The following is a 16,187-nucleotide window of genomic DNA, read 5'->3' as shown; positions in this document are numbered from 1 at the left end:
CATTCTCTACTCTGCAACTTCTCCAAGACCGTGGATTGCTGTCCTGCAGCCAGATGCATAAAACTCTGTGTAGACTGATGACTAAAACAGTCTATATGCACAAAACCAGAAATATGCATACACATTATTTTCATCAGATTTATAAAGCCACATGTATGCATGGCTCTGTTATATGAATCTAAATCATTGTGTAACAAGGTACACATGCATGAGCCTTATTTCCACTCCCAAAATTAGGCATAAATGGATTTAGACACAGCCTTAATCATTGTTTGCATATCAATATGGTGCCTGCTCCACTAGTCATTCAACCTGTCAAAGAAACACATGGGAAAGTAGTAGCGCAATTTTACCAATTGTGTTGCATGGGTGAGATTCTCCAAAGACGCCACAGCAGCTGTCATCACATGTGACCATTATGCATGGATGTGGCTATTCATAGCGCCCATGTCCTTAATTAATCACGTGTACCTAAAAATCAGCAGCAGCAGTGATCTCAATACTCATTACATTTCAGAAATATAAATGATTAGATTGTAGTGTATATCTGTGTCACAATTAAGGATACACTAAAAACAATATTAACATGGAAATAAAAGGAGTCCTTTGTAAATTAAAAATGATAAAATTGATCACACAAAAGATGTGTGATTGCTATTTTAAAGATTACTGTGTAGACTGCATAAAAATCACAAAATCAGTGGAGTTGCTTAACACCTTTTTTCCCATTTCCATCTTTTATAACTACTGACTACAAAAACGTGTCCGGCTGGTCTGACGCATGCGTAAGGTGCTCTTATTTTCACAGCACATTCTGTTTTTATTAATACCAGTTTGTGTGTGGAAAATGGCATATATATGATTTTAAGCATACACATTGTTTTAACAACTGCTGCCAAATGTTGGTATGGCCTGCAATCCATGTCTTGGTGTCTCTACCAACACTCCACTTCTGACATAACAGTCCACTGGCCAGAGCTGACAGAATATGTCACGTGTTTCAGACAAAGATAGATTTAAGTTATTTTTGTGTACTTTCTCTTTCTGAAGCATCTCTGTGTAGTCAGACCAGTCCATGTAGGTCCTGCAGCTTCTTCTTGAACCATTCAACAGCACTCTCGATCTCCTGGGAGAGTGCTGTTGGGTAGTTCAAGAAGTTTTGTGCACCTCCTTAACGCTACCACAGATGAACTCTGGAAGTAGTATGACCCATGTGAATCTGAGGTCACAGGTGTAGAAAGTAAAAAGAAAAAAGGTGACCCTGCAGCCTACTCCTGAGACTATGCAGTGTACTCAGGGCACTGTTCAGCAGGCAAGCAAGCAAACAAACACACTATGGCCTTTGTAAGTGTTGAGTCTATAATCTAGGGCAGAATAATGATGTCCTCCTCCCCAGCAATGGTGTCTTAAATAGGATTGTGAAAGCACTGTAGACACAATAAAAAATAAATAATAAAATCAGGTAGGAATAAAGATTTCTGAGCTTTCTATGTACCACAGATGTAGGGCTAAATGTATTTTCATTGCTTCAAAATTACAAAAAATCTGAAACTTTTATAACTACTGTATTTTCTAAATAATACACAGTCAAAATTATTATTGTGGGATGCCCTAGTGCCTGCAATGCTATATCAACCGCCTTATGTTCCAAGAAAATTAAATTACACTATTAATTTATTACAAGGTATTCCCACATTTTAATAGCATGTTAGCCTTAATATATACACAGTCCCTTGTTTTACTTTGTTAAGTTTTAAAACCCTTTCACATCTTACTTAAGGGATTTGGCTGGCAATTTTCTATATTTTTCTTATTGTCATCAAATCTCATATGCAGAGCTAAACTAACAATTAAGTAATCCTACATACAAGTATTGTGTGTGTATCCAAAGCCTGATACATCGTATTCCTCTGTGCCGTAGACCTCCGTTGTTGTCCAAAAACTATTAAATACTCGTCATTGAGCCACACCACTGCACTGGGTGACATGTTCCTTCATTCCTGAAGAGAATGGTTACATGGGAACACAGTTCTGTTTACAGAGCTTCGCTAGCTTGTTGTGCTACTTGTCACAACCTCTTGACTTTGTACTACATTATAGATTTGTCAAAGAACTTAAATAGTTTTTGGAAAATACATCTATAAAAATATAGAAAATTGCCAACAAAATCCTTTAATCAACATAAAGACAACTTTCCAAGTCAAAATCTTTTAGTCTAAATAAGACTTTTCTTCACAAAGAATCTGTCATCTGAAAATGAAATGAAATTAGACCACATCACATCAACACTACCGTCAAATAACCAGAGTTATGACTGTAGGACTGCCTATTCAAAAATCAATGATAAGAAACATAATGAGTGCCTTAAATAAGCAAATCCATCATCTGTGAGGAGTGAGGGCTTTATTAAAGCTGGGAAAAGCCAGATTCAGCAAACACACAGCGAAACATTCATAAACACAACTATTAAGTCAACAACTAATAGAAGACTATTAAGTAAGTAACTAAGTCAAGTTTATTTAATATAGCACCCTTCACAGATTAAGGTCACAAAGTGTTTCACAAGATTAGAATTGTTTAAGAAATAATACTATAAAAATAGTATAATATAAAATATAATACAAAAAAAATACAAACACTAGACAGTATGAGGTGAGACAAAGGCCAGTTCGAATAAATGAGTCTTCAGCTACTTTTTAAAGGCATCAACAGACACCGCAGATCGTATGTCTACAGGAAAAGGGTTCCACAGTGTTGGAGCCACTACTTCAAAGGCACCATCGCCTTTTGTTTTTAGTCAAGCAAGAGGGACAACTAGTAAGTACTGGTCAGAAGACCTAAGTGACCTGCTGTTGATTAAAGTGCATAGCCTGATCAAATATAAAAGGGACCCAATACACTGAGCAAGCTTGGAAGCTCTACTATCTGAAGCAATGATAAGGACCTCAGTCTTATCTGCCTTTAGTTGTAAAAAGCTGTTAACCATCCAGTCCTTTATGGCAGTCAGACAATTATGCAAAACAGATAGTTTGTCAGTCTCATCAGGCTTATAAGAAACATATAGCTGAATATCATCAGTGTAACAGTGATAAGAGATGTCCTTAAATTTGCTAATAATATGACTCAAGGGAAGCATATACAGAGCAAATAGTATAGGACCCAAGACAGAACCCTGAGGCACACTACAGGAAAGAGCAGCAGTTTCAGACATATAGGGACCAAGCAACACAAAAAAACTCCTATGTGAGAGATAGGAGGAGAACCAGTCGAGGGTGCTCGCAGAGACACCCACCCACTGCCTAAGCCTTTCAATCAGGATGCTGTGATAAACAGTATCAAAAGCTGCGCTAAGATCCAGCAGCACCAAAACAGAGACTACATACTCAGACTTTGTCCAAACAAAATTCAGCTGACATAACACAATGATATTACACTACTTTTCAATTCCCATCACATACTCAAATCCTCTCACAACAAAAATAGAGTTTATTGAAACTGGAAGAAGTGCAATTATATCATTACACTGAGAGAGCAAAGTTTTTTTTTCTAACACTGCTCCTTTTACAGAGGTATCCATTATTATGGATGGATTGTATTTATGGATAGACCTATTTGCGTCTCTGTGATTTCAGATGCTGTTATCCAGCATGCTAAAACCTTCATGCTATTAAGACAAGATTGCCACTTTTATGGGAACATCTTGTGCTGAAATAAATCCTCAGTAACTAATGTGTGTTGAGGGGTCAAAGGGTGCAATGAATGTGACGGGAGCTTTCAGTGAGGCTAGCAATCAAGCCTTACTACTCATTTATACCTTTCCTATTACTATGGACCCTGCTACTGTGCTCTAAAATTCACTTGGCTCACAATGATTCAGGTTTATTATGACGTCTGATGAACAAAAACAACACATCAGTGAGTTAAATTTGCATTAAATACTGCCATGCTAATCATGATTTTTAAGATTTAATGTATTAAACTGTCCAAATTTATAGACAGATTTGTGTGCTCCTATTTGTAGACCCCACTTGAAGCCATGCATGATAAACATGGCAACTACATGTTTTAACTATTAAATTTATCTGGTCAATGGCAGAGAAGATTATTAAAGTCTAAAGAAACTTATACAATAGAGACCAACATTTAGCAACAATTTCTCAAATAAAAGGATTCTGTAAGCCAAAGAACTTACTACTGTTACTTGACTACTAGTGACTGGAGCCAAATGAGTTTTATCACCATATTGTCAAAAAAATGCAGAAATAATTACACAACAATGAGTATTTAAAGTTCAGAAAAAAGAGTTGAGGTCAAACATTGGAGACTGACAGTACTGTGTCAAACAAACTTTGGTTCACTGATGCACATACTGTAGAGATGTATAGTACAGCCAGTATTTTGCTCTTTGGCTCAGTTCAGTAGACCAAAAATGTTTATGCAGGTTGGCTAGGATAGGAATATTAGAAAACCGTGTGTCGATTATATCACTATAGTACAGGTGGGTCATAAGCACCAAAATGTCTGATGCTTGTTTCTATGGATGCCATTCAACTGTACAGTATAACCACCACATCTTGTTCCAGTTAATTACATATCCAAGGTACCTCAACTCAATGCAGGTGGCATCACTTTGGCAGTTTGCACTGCACAGTGAAGACAATGTGTCAACAGTTCCACTGATACTTGCACATGTACCACTGCATTAGCCAACATTAGCCACTTCAATATCTCCCTATGTGTTGTACACAGAAGTCACAGAGGCCAGCACTGAGAGTATTGTTTGATTGTTTCCTGTTTTCCTGTTTGACATGGCAGCAGAGTGTTGCTTTGAATGGTAATGTCTGTCTGTAATGTCTAATCTGCACTTAAGTATTGTGATAGTATTGAATTGGGAGATAAGCATATTGTCCCAGGCCTACAAAATCAACACCATCATTTGTCATAACCTTTATTCTTTTGTCTCCAAAAAATCCAGGGAAAACCCTGGACGCACTGAATAATTTTTTTTCCAGGTAGGGAAATAAAATGTTAATACAGACCTCCAAAGAAACTTGAATTTCTTGGGGGCATTTCTTTGGAAACTCGCTGTTTTAGGCAATTTTTATTGCCAAATCTTTGTAATGAGTACTTTGATAAAGCGTACATGAAATCATTGAACAAGAACAAAACATGTATACACATACAGTACCAGTCAAACGTTTGGACACACCTTCCCATTCTTTTGAATGAGAAAGTGTGTCCAAATTTTTGACTGGTACTGTGCACTTACTGCGAGCAACACACATACAAAATATATACAATTTAATTTTGAAAGGCCAATGACCTATCAGTGTGTTTCTGTAAGTGCTGAATTTCTTTTTATAATATTTTTGTGTGGCTGTGATCTAGAGAAACTTCAAACTAAAGTTAATACAGAGTTTAAATTTCAAAGAATGAAATTAAATTTTACCTCTGCTGAACCTAAAGGAGGTTTTCCTTCTATCACTTAAAAAGGTTGTCAAAATTAAACATGATACTTAGTTACCATGACATTTACAGCAGGTGTATTTTGACAAGTTAATGACAGTCTTTAATTTTTTAGCTAATGTATTGATTTCTCCCTCTGTATTTAGTGTTCCTTATTTTATTTGATGATTTGTGAACAGGTTTGGCGACGTAATGTAATCTCCTACTTGTTCTTTAAAGTGACACTATCATTACTCCATGTTTGCCCTTACCCAGGGCCCATATGTTAGCCAGGATCATCCTAAACCCTACAATGTTCATTCAACATTGGTTTATTCTTTTGTTTGTCATTTTGTATCTTTTTCTGTATTTGTTCCTGTTTTCTTTTCTTTTAATATGTCACTTATTATCATTATTACTACTACTAATGTTATCAAGAGGACTGTAAAATATAAAAACACTTAGGCTGTAAGAAATCATTGGTTCATCCAAACATGGGCTGAAGTGAACTTTAGTGATGATTCAGCTATTTTCCACCATAGGAAATAAAGTGTAATATGTAACCTTAGTTCACATACAAAAATGTATATCGGAAGAACCAATTTGTGCAATAATCACAGCCTGAATGCAAAATGTCCGCTGCATATTCAGATGCTGCATTCAAGTCCAAATATTCCACATTTAAATGAATCATTCATCAGAAATAATAAAAGGTCTGTGCAGTATAATAAGCTGCCAGTTGAATGCTAATTCCAGAAAATAATTGCTGGCATGCATACAGAACTAATCTAGGCAATTTCACTGCGTCAGTGTACATAAGGAAAAACATGTGAATAAAAAACGCAAACGTAGAAACAATTTAAATAGCATTGGATAATGATCTTGACATTCTAATTAAGAAAGGTCTGAGTTGGAATTAGCAACATCAACCGCATTAAAGCACGCGAGAGAAACAACCGAAGCCAAAAGGTGAAATTACAGAACACAGAAGGGTCAGTATTTCCATGAGATGGTCCTCTTTCCTTTTTCCAATCCAATGTCTGATACAGCAACAGAGAAGATGACACGGTCCACCTATTGAAGCGTGTGTGGGTCTGTGTGCATATGCTGAACAAAGAAGGAAAGACACATCATGCTGACTTACATAATCCAATCTCCCTTGTCTCTTTCTGTTTCTCATATGCAAACGTGCCCCTGTTCTAACACACTAAAGTACACACGTCTGCTGCTGTACAATCACTGTCCAACAAGGAGGGAACAGATGCCCCTTCAGGCACATGGGGAGGCGGGCACACTCACTCTGTGTGCAATGGGGCGGTCCTGGCACAAACACCTTTCTACAATCACGCACAGCAGTGTCCAAGAGTGAGGAAATGCAGAAAGAGCACATTCCGACTTCTAGAACAGAGGCAGTTGATGCAAAAATATGATGACATGGAATTTCTGTGAGGACAGGCCCTTAGAAGGAATTCAAGAAAAGTTTTTTTTCTCCAACACTCATGTCCAAAATAAATTGGAGTGCTGTGCTGGAAGCCTTTTTTCCAACGCAGTCCCCTGTGGCTTTTTTTCTCCGGAACAATGTGGAATTGTCTCTTTAGCCATTAGCCTCACATCAACTATGCAAAGCAGGCCAATCATCACAAACGAGTCGTAATAGAATAATTGCAGCAAACAGAATCCTGCTGGGGAATGAGATGCCCAAACAACTGGCGGCAATTTATATCACACATAAGGATGAGTCTGGTCCTAGTCTCCCTGGATACAGCCTGGATGCTCTGTGCTGGGCTTGGCTGGATTGAGTGGTGGCATTCCAGGGTACTGGTGGAGACTGACTGGAGCCCACACACACATGCCTTGAGATACTGCCTCTCTCTCCTTCTGTATTTCTCTCTCCTCTCCATCCCATCCAGTACTCAGCTGCCTTCATCCAACTGACTCATGAGGAAATCCTCCACAAGAGGAAAAAGCTGCCAGCCCCAATGACAAGAAAAAATAAATTCTCAAAAGCGGGCATCAAAGAAAAGAGAAAGAGTGCAGAACCAACGCTCTTGCAACAAGACAAAAAGAAAAGTCAGAAATCGCTGTCGCTCCACCCAGTTGAAATCTTCCGCCTTTGTTTTTTGTCTCTCATTTTATTTAGTTTCGCAGTTGTTTTAGAGAATTAGCATCTGCTACTGAGCCTTTGTAGAGGGATTTATGTGCCCCCCTACACATTTCTCCCATACCACCCGTCCCCTCCCCTTGCCTGCCTCCTTATCCCCCATCAGTCTGCCAGACAAGTTTTTCCCACCCAGTCATAGTACCCAGCCAGCAACCCCTTTTGTGGGTGTGCTTGTTTTGTATGGGTCTGGTTGTGAGTGTGGTGCATGTCGTGCCAGCTTGGATAGGAGGAGAGAGAAGGAAGGGGAAAAAAACTCCTCATTGTACGTTATGGGAACACTATGAGACAGACGCAGGCGCTCATAAATTATACGATTCATTTGCATATTCCTGGCATAAGACATTATGCAAATACTGGTCAATTTGCATAATGGATTCCTCTTGTTGCCTCTATTGCCCAGTTGCTGCTTTTTATTTAATAATGGAAAAAAAACAAAACAAAAAAACCCAAAAGGGTGTGAAACAGGAAAGAATAGCATGTTATGAAGCACTTTGCCACTACTTTCTCTCAAACACCAGACTGGGAAAGACTTCGAAGAACAAGAAAAGAAATCAGATCATCTCCAATTAAACAGCCAAACAACTGTCGAACAGAGAAGGTGTATTGTACATAAATAGACATAAGACAGAGAGAGAGAATATGTAAGAATTTCTATAGCAATCTCATTAAGAACATCACACGGTATTTGCGAGCGTTCATAAATTTCTCTCTTAATTAGTCTATTCTACCTCGACTATTAAAGCAAGCAGCATTGCTACTGTAATTAACAGCAGCGGGCATACCCACTTCAGAGAGAGGGGGTTTTATTAAATAATTAAACTATTTTTGTCTCCCGTTTTTAACCTAATCAGCTCCGTACCAAACGACCAGAATAAAAAGCTACGAAAGAGAAAAGCAGATGTGGCTGAAATAATTATGCGGTAGTGATGAAACCGCTAATGACAAAAAGAAAGATAATTACCACACACATATATATAGAGCTTTGTCAAAATGACAGAATACACTCAATTGTTTACAACATGTTCATTATGCTTCTTATCCATGTTCCACAAAAAGTAACGGCACGGATGGTCACGAATGCAGCTTAGAAGAACAGGATAATTGATTGTGAAACAATTAAAGACAATTACTAATAGATACTGAGAGAGAAAGGAGGAGTGTGGAGAGCTGGGAGAGAGGTAAGAAGAGTAAAATGGGAGAAGTACAGACAAAAAAGAAGGAGGTGGTAGAAGGAGGACTTTGATTATTTAAAAAAATGCCAGGACAACATTGTGCGGCAGGATCAGCCAGTAAAATGTCAACTTTAATCAGCTACAGTGGAATAAGCAGCCGAGATCTAGTATGAACTGTGGTGCATACAGACACAGCTCACTCTGGTTCTGTAGCACTACACTGTGGCTACTGATTGTGGGTCTAGGGTCTCTCTTTCTCCATCCAGGACCAGTGCAGAGGTACAGCAATGCAGAGGTACAGCTAATGCCAGGCACGAGGTATCACGGCAGGGTGCAAAAGCCAGCCAGTGTACGAGTTGGAGGAAATCATCAGCTTTTAGAATCAATTAACCCGTATGTTAATTAATGTCAAGCCCATAGAACAAAAGAGCGCGATGGAAGGTGGGTGTACTGGGCATGTGGAAGGAAAGCTAGGAAGAGGAGGAGGGTGGGTAAGAGAGGGACTGAGAGAGAAAGGGGATGGGCAAATAAGGGAAACAAGGAGCAAATGCGGTTGATGGCAGAGAGAAGTTGGCACAGTGCCATCCATTCAGTGGTAGCACCAAGGCGGACTTCTGTTCGCTCTCTAGGGTAGGTGGTTAGATGTAGCTTGGGAGACAGAAGGGTCCTGCCGTCATTTTGGTAGCATCACACGCATTAGGTTTTGTTTTCTCTTTTTTTGTGGATGGGTGGGCTGTCTTATAAATAGTATAAGTTGGAGCTCTTTAGAGCACACATTCATCTTTTCAGTACCGCCATGATGGACAAGTAAACACCTGCTGATGGAGACATCAAGATGTGAACTACACCTGAATGAATTTCGGAAGCAGTCATTCAGATGGATTAGGTGTTGTTGCATGGCGCCATGATGGAGGTACAAGGGTGGATATCCAGCACTTTAAAATACAGTAAAACTGTATACCACAGAAGATGCAAGACAGGAAGTGAACCTACAGTGATGGGAGCCACATGCACAAGAGAGGGAAATGGAGGTGATGTCACATGGGATTACTGAGATAGAAATTCTAAAACAACTGAAACTTGGGGCTGTTTTGTTGTTTTAGTAATAACTGGGGGGTGTGGCGGTGACACAAAAGGAAACTCCTCCCACTCGCTCCTGCTTGCTCTCTCTCTAACCATCTGAGGCACAGCTCTCTGTGCCAGGCAGCCAGCCAGCCATCTGGGCAGGAGACGCCATGCCAATTCGTTAGCAGTAAAGGACGTACCCTTGGAAGATATGGGCGATGACAAATGCCATTTCAGTCTCACAGTTGGCATTTATGGACTTGGGTAAAAGTCACTGGTTTGGAGGATGCCCAAGGAGCAATGATTTGGCACTTGCGGGTCTCAAGTGGTGTGCCAGCGGGAATGTGATGGCATCTGGCACGAAAACTGGCGAAGGACGAGGGAGATATACCACAATTAAGCCAAATCGACATAATCGGATACTCTTCACGTGTCGGTTGCCAAAAACAAAAGAGAAAAGAACAAACAGAGGCATTACAGCACCTGATATGACTAATTAGAACAAAATTTGCTTTGTTAATTAGGGTGACACATTCAATCAAGGGAACGACTTGAGTTATCAACAAAAGAATCCATAATGGGGATAAAACAACAACAAAAAAACAAGATGAAGCAAGACAAAAGCGGCAAACTGTTCAACTATTAGTAGAGGGTGTGAAGCGAGTGCCTCTTTTTGTGCCAACTCCCTTCCCCCTTTACCCCACATTTTCCCCCAGTGTAAATTGGCATTTCTTATTGCACTGGCTGGCAGCCACATTGAATGTCTACCACAGGCACTGCTGCAACAGACGCTGCCAATCTTGCTTGCCTGCCTACAAGAGGAGGAGGGAGGAAGAATGGACCTGGGGGACTGTGCCTGAAGCTCAATAACAGCTGTTTACAATGTCACAGACACAAAAGAGAGACAAAAAATGCAAACATGAGGATGCATACTAATGAGCTGCCAAAACAAATTATAATCAGCAGACGAACAAGAATTAATTAACTTTTTTTCTCCTCTATTTGAACTTGTGCTGATCAAAATGAATCACACATCCCGTTATCTTCCAGATCATTTTTTCTTCTGTGACAGGAACAACTTCTAGGAGCAGAAAAATTAAAAAGTCATAAAAGGATCATGAATTTGTACTTGAGCAGCATGCCATGCTATAGGAGAGAGGAATGCAGGTATTTGTGTGATTCATCTATATTCACAGCAATCATCATGGACTGGGATTCCTATAGGCTCAATATAGTATCCGGCAGCATGAGAGCCAGGCGAGAGGGATGGCACATCAGGAACTCAGACGAATGGGTACAGAAGGCACAGGGACAAGGAGGCAACCTGAGTTCAAGAAACACTGAGGGGGAGGTGCTGGCCTGCCTGCAACCAAACTGGGGGTAGTGAGGCCGTGGGAACTCATTACATCCTCCACACCCACACCCCACATCTCCACGACTTTTTTGCCCCCTTCTTGCCAACCATCCAAAAGAAATGAACAAACTCCACCCTTTCAGGATTTTCCCCCTGCGCTAAACTATCATAAACAGATGCAACGCTGACTTACCAACTGGTTTGAGTTGCGGTTCGGACTACTCCCTGGGTCCGGAGGAACGTTTCTGTGGTTCCCGCGAGGTCTGCTGGCATCGGGCACAGAGCCAAGGATGGGCATCGCTGCAAAGACACACAACGGAGGCTTTCATTAAGTTCGTTTTAATTGTTAACATGCACAGTCGGAATTAAAACCGTAATTAGCAACGCAAGGATATCTATCCACTGGCATCGAACAATTATTGTTTAATTTTTTTCCCCATGGATTCCTTTGGACAAGAGGCATGATTGTGAAATATGAATAATTAAGGAAGTCATCCAAAGGGAGGGATTATCACATCTTTGTGCTTGCTACCCTATCTTGGCATGCACTACCAAGATGTCTGAATCTGGTTGTACCACCACTGAGGAAGGACTGCTTGAAAGTTGGCATCTTTTTGGGCATCTCAAACGCGATAATCATGATCGCCAACAAATACGATTAACAATTTAATTTCTAATTGGTGCCGTATTTTTCCATATTCTTCACGGGGGAAACACATGGATATTCTAATCTTTCGGAGCTAATGAACTTTGGATAATCACCCTTTTATTTAATTCCATGGGGGATGTTAATTGTGCAGCGTCTTCATTACACAAATGGATTACAAAAAAAGAGGGCTTGCACGAGAGAGCAGAATGGAATGGGGGGTGGAGTGTGTGTGTGTGTGTGTGTGTGTGTGTGTGTGTGTGAGAGAGAGAGAGCGAGAGAGAGAAGGAAAGCAAGAACGGGGATATTTTTCTTCCTTCGTTATATGCCAGTAGTCAAATAATGCCACAGTTCTCACAAACAAGCAGAGAAAAGCTCCTGCATTGCCAGTGATGTTAAGTGCTCCCTCCTGGAAAACCTAGTCTCTTTTCTTTCTGCCTGCTCTCTAGAGCACCAACTCTCACATATGAAGACATCTGCCTTTCCTGGTTCTGGATCTTACAAAACTGGAGCAAGAAGAAACCCTCCTGGAATCTAATTTCTCCTCAAATTGGATATTATTTGTGTGATTCAAATGATTAGTGCATTAGCAGCATTGATCTTTTATTAGAACGGTGTTGATGGCGCCTGGCCGAAGCGGAATGCAGAGGAGACAACAGACACTGTGGCGGGCACTGGCTAATGTCCTCTGTGCTTAATCATCCTACAGCAGAATGGTTTTATGCATATTTCATTTGCATATCATTAAATCGCTAAGGCATACAGGCAAATGGCAGCGGAGAGCGAGGGAGTGGAAATAGAAAAGCATAAAATATAAAGAGAAAAAAAGCGACTCATTACGCGATGACAATCTTCAAAGCTGCGTGCCTGGTTTCTGGCAACCTGCCAATTCGTTTAATTCAACATTAATTAAAAAAAGTCAGTGCGCTGAACCTTTCCGACACGGATTAATTGAGCACCTTACAATCTGTGCAAGGAGCCATCTCACATACAGAGAATGTCTGTTCACGTAGAACTAATGATGTTTGTGGATTTGTGAATTGAACAGAAATTAGATTATTATGGCGATTTCAGACTTGATGAAATATTTGCATGTGGCCAGCTAAATCATTTAAACAAAAAACTTGTTTGAATGAACAATTCGCCGTTAATTTTGTCGGAGCTCATGTAAGGATTTAACATGCTTTATGAATGAGGGCAGAGCACTGCAGGTGACTGTTGGCAGCAGGTGTGAGCCAGGCTGGATACAAGCTAAGTGACTGGGAGACTGAGAGCTAAAAACCTCCTTACTAGTTTGAAATAACTGAGGCATTTCCCATAATCATTCTACACAAGACAACAAATACTGCTTCAAGTTATTCCTCACATAAACATACCCCAAAATATAACCCATACCCTAAACTCAAACGCGATTCACTTAGGCCCATTATATTTTGACTAATTAGTGATAAATTACACCCTCAAACCCCCCAAAACACACACGTGGAAGAAATACTGTGAGAATTAACATTTTGCACATGTAGAAGGACGTAGTTACTGAAGGGAAACACACTGTGAACAACTATAGAGCACTTTGAGAATTCCAATGGATAATTCTGCCATCTCTCTAATTCCAAGATGAATAAATTGTAGTTTTAAGGGACACTATAGAAACCCTCTTAAATTTTTTCTTAAGAAACCTTCTAAAAGAATCAGATTTAGTTTACTGTGACTTTAAACCAAAAAAAATAAATAAAATAAAGTAAATAAAGTAAAAATAAAGAATAATAGAAATTAATTTAAAATTCAGTCCTTAATTAAATGAAATCAGTTCTCATACAAAACAATACCCCATGCAGAAAGGTGCGACATTAACAGCATGAAAAACAATTCCAAGGTAAAATTTGATACCGCAGAGACTTGTGTATCTAATTGCGGATTCTCCCTTTTCCAGACATCCTTGCTTAATTCTTCCCCTATGCAAGGCAAATCGCCCCCCCAAGCCAGAATATTCAAATGAAGTGAGCTTCACGCCTCACACAATTAGCCATGTTTAGTAATTTGAGAAATGAGTGCCGCAGGGGCGAGGAGGAGGGGCAGTACAGACAGGGAGCAGGCTGGCAGGGAAAGCCCAGTGAAGTGGGTGGGTATGAGCCTGGCGCTTTGTAACCATGGCACATGCAGATGTCGCTGTAGTTCTTCCAAAAGCTTCTACTGTACCAACCGAGTGGGAGGGAGTTAACGAGGATCTCGTTTGGCATCACACACCTTCACCATGTGTTTCTAAAGAGGGGTGTTAGTGTGCAAGACTAGTGGAGTGTGGGAAAGAGGCTGGCAGCAAGGGCCAGAGGAGATGACGTGGGTGAAACCAGGGTTAGGGGAGATCCCTCCCTGTATGAGGGAATGTGGATGCAAATAACAGCGGTGAAGCATAGGCAATGTTAAACAATACCAGTGAGGTGTCTGTGTATTTCTAAGCCTGTCATAAGATGTAGACATTATGCAGAGTGCTGGCATTAATATGCATGCGGGCCCTCTTTATTATGCAGCTCAGCGTGAGGTAATATTGCCGGGCTGTTCTGCCATGCTTTGGTTACTGTCTGAAAATGTTATCTCTCTTAGAACAAACACAGCCCGCATTGCTTCGTACTCCTATCAAAATGTTTAATTATCGATCATATCCACAGAGGTCAATTTGAAAAGGAAACACAGCATCTCAAGTGACAAGCTCCAGCATTGACAGGGTGCAGAACTGACAACGATAAATATGTCAGTTGGATGATATGGTCCAGACATTATGAATGTCATCTCATGGCATCCCAAAGCATCATTAATCCAAGTATTCAATAGCAGACATTTTTTCTATTTATGGAAACCCTCGCACTTTATGACAATATTCTATATATATTTTGTATGCATTTGATCCAACATTTAACAGATGCTAAATGATAAGAGAAATTTAAACCAAAGACATAAAAGATCTTTATAGTTGTATAGAAGCACTGTACCCAAAAATTCAGCCTGACATTCTGATACTTCAGTCTTCACTAGAATTTAAAATTAAGATGGAACCACAACTGAGTCTGTCTTAATGCCCTATCCTCAGGCCAATCAATGAAATTTTAATGAAAACCACTACATTAAAACACATGACTAATGCAGGTAGAGATTTAAGGACTTCACTCAAAAATATTCTCCATCAGAAAATCAGTAGATGTCTCCTCAACATACAGTATGTTTAGACTACATGGCAGTTCACTCAGACCATTTCTCTGCCCTGAATCCATCTCTTGCACTAATAAGTAAGCTGTATACCACGCTGGGTCAATGTTACCTCACTTAAGCATTTGCAAAGCCATGATGCCTCACCTTTTGCCTCATCACACAGACACACACATAGACTTGATAGAAATGAACCACTCATGCTGTGAAATTCACGCACCTATGTGCATGGCCTGTCTTGGCCACGCTGAGAAACAGCACTATCTCTTTAACAACTGTCTTGTCTAAGGTCTGTAGATTAATTGGTTCCTGGTAATTCTATCAGATTAGTATTAATACCCTGTCACTGAGGCAATCGAGGTGACCCACTCTATCTAGCCAGCTCTTCATAAACTGGTGTGAAGGTCAACTGTCAATCAACCTACACAATATGATAATCAGTCTTTAAAGTCAGCATGAGGACGCCATTAACACCAGCAGTAATGGCTGATGAAAGAACTGTCATAACGGCAGGCCTCCGGGGATGAATGCTTATAGATTGGTTTGGAGCAGAGGAGAAAGAGGAGGAGGAAGCTCAGCCATAATAGTGGATGTGCAATTTTGGAAATCCTCTTCTTGGGACTACTGGTATGACTGTTGCACTGCACAATAGCCTTTTAGCCAAGAACACCATATAGGCTAACTAGATAGCGAATATTTAGTAGATTTTTATTTCCTTACCAAAATCACAATGATGTCAAAGCTGCAAAGCCTTTTGTTTTCAGTAAAACTAGGAGAGTAAATTGACCTTACACATGAAGGACATGTCCAGTGGGAAGTTGACTGTGAACCAGCTCCTCTAACAGAGCAGTTCTCAAAGCATATAGTGCTATGGTTGTCAGAGAGATGGAGATGTACCATCAGAATGTGACTATTGTTTCTGGTCTATTGAGAGGCTGCTGCCTGTTTGCCTGTTTCAGTGAGGTTAGACTTGACTGCCCATGAGAAAACCACTGTATACTGAATAGAATAGGCCTTCCTATGGGATATAGTCACTAAATGCCCCTCCTGAGTCCTGCATGCTCAGTGAGATTTTTATATGTGTATGTGATTGTTGACATGTGTTGGATTTGCCTTATGCCCAATAGAAAGAGACAAAAGATA

At 40.1% G+C, this 16,187-nt stretch overlaps 1 protein-coding gene across 8 annotated transcripts in view; it reads right to left on the bottom strand.

Annotated features, from left to right (window-relative positions):
• Window positions 1–16,187, bottom strand: part of LOC122980835 — a 160,159-nt gene that overhangs the window by 118,222 nt on the left and 25,750 nt on the right. For all 8 annotated transcript variants that reach the window (XR_006403095.1, XR_006403096.1, XR_006403097.1 and 5 more), the window contains exon 3: window positions 11,391–11,497. The gene's annotated coding sequence lies outside the window, so the exon portion shown is untranslated. The remainder of the gene's footprint in view (window positions 1–11,390; window positions 11,498–16,187) is intronic.

Source organism: Thunnus albacares, chromosome 1 (assembly GCF_914725855.1).
Source record: "Thunnus albacares chromosome 1, fThuAlb1.1, whole genome shotgun sequence".
Classification (NCBI taxonomy): Eukaryota; Metazoa; Chordata; class Actinopteri; order Scombriformes; family Scombridae; genus Thunnus; species Thunnus albacares.
Note: the sequence above shows the minus strand (reverse complement) of the source record. Positions and strands in the feature narration are given on the sequence as shown.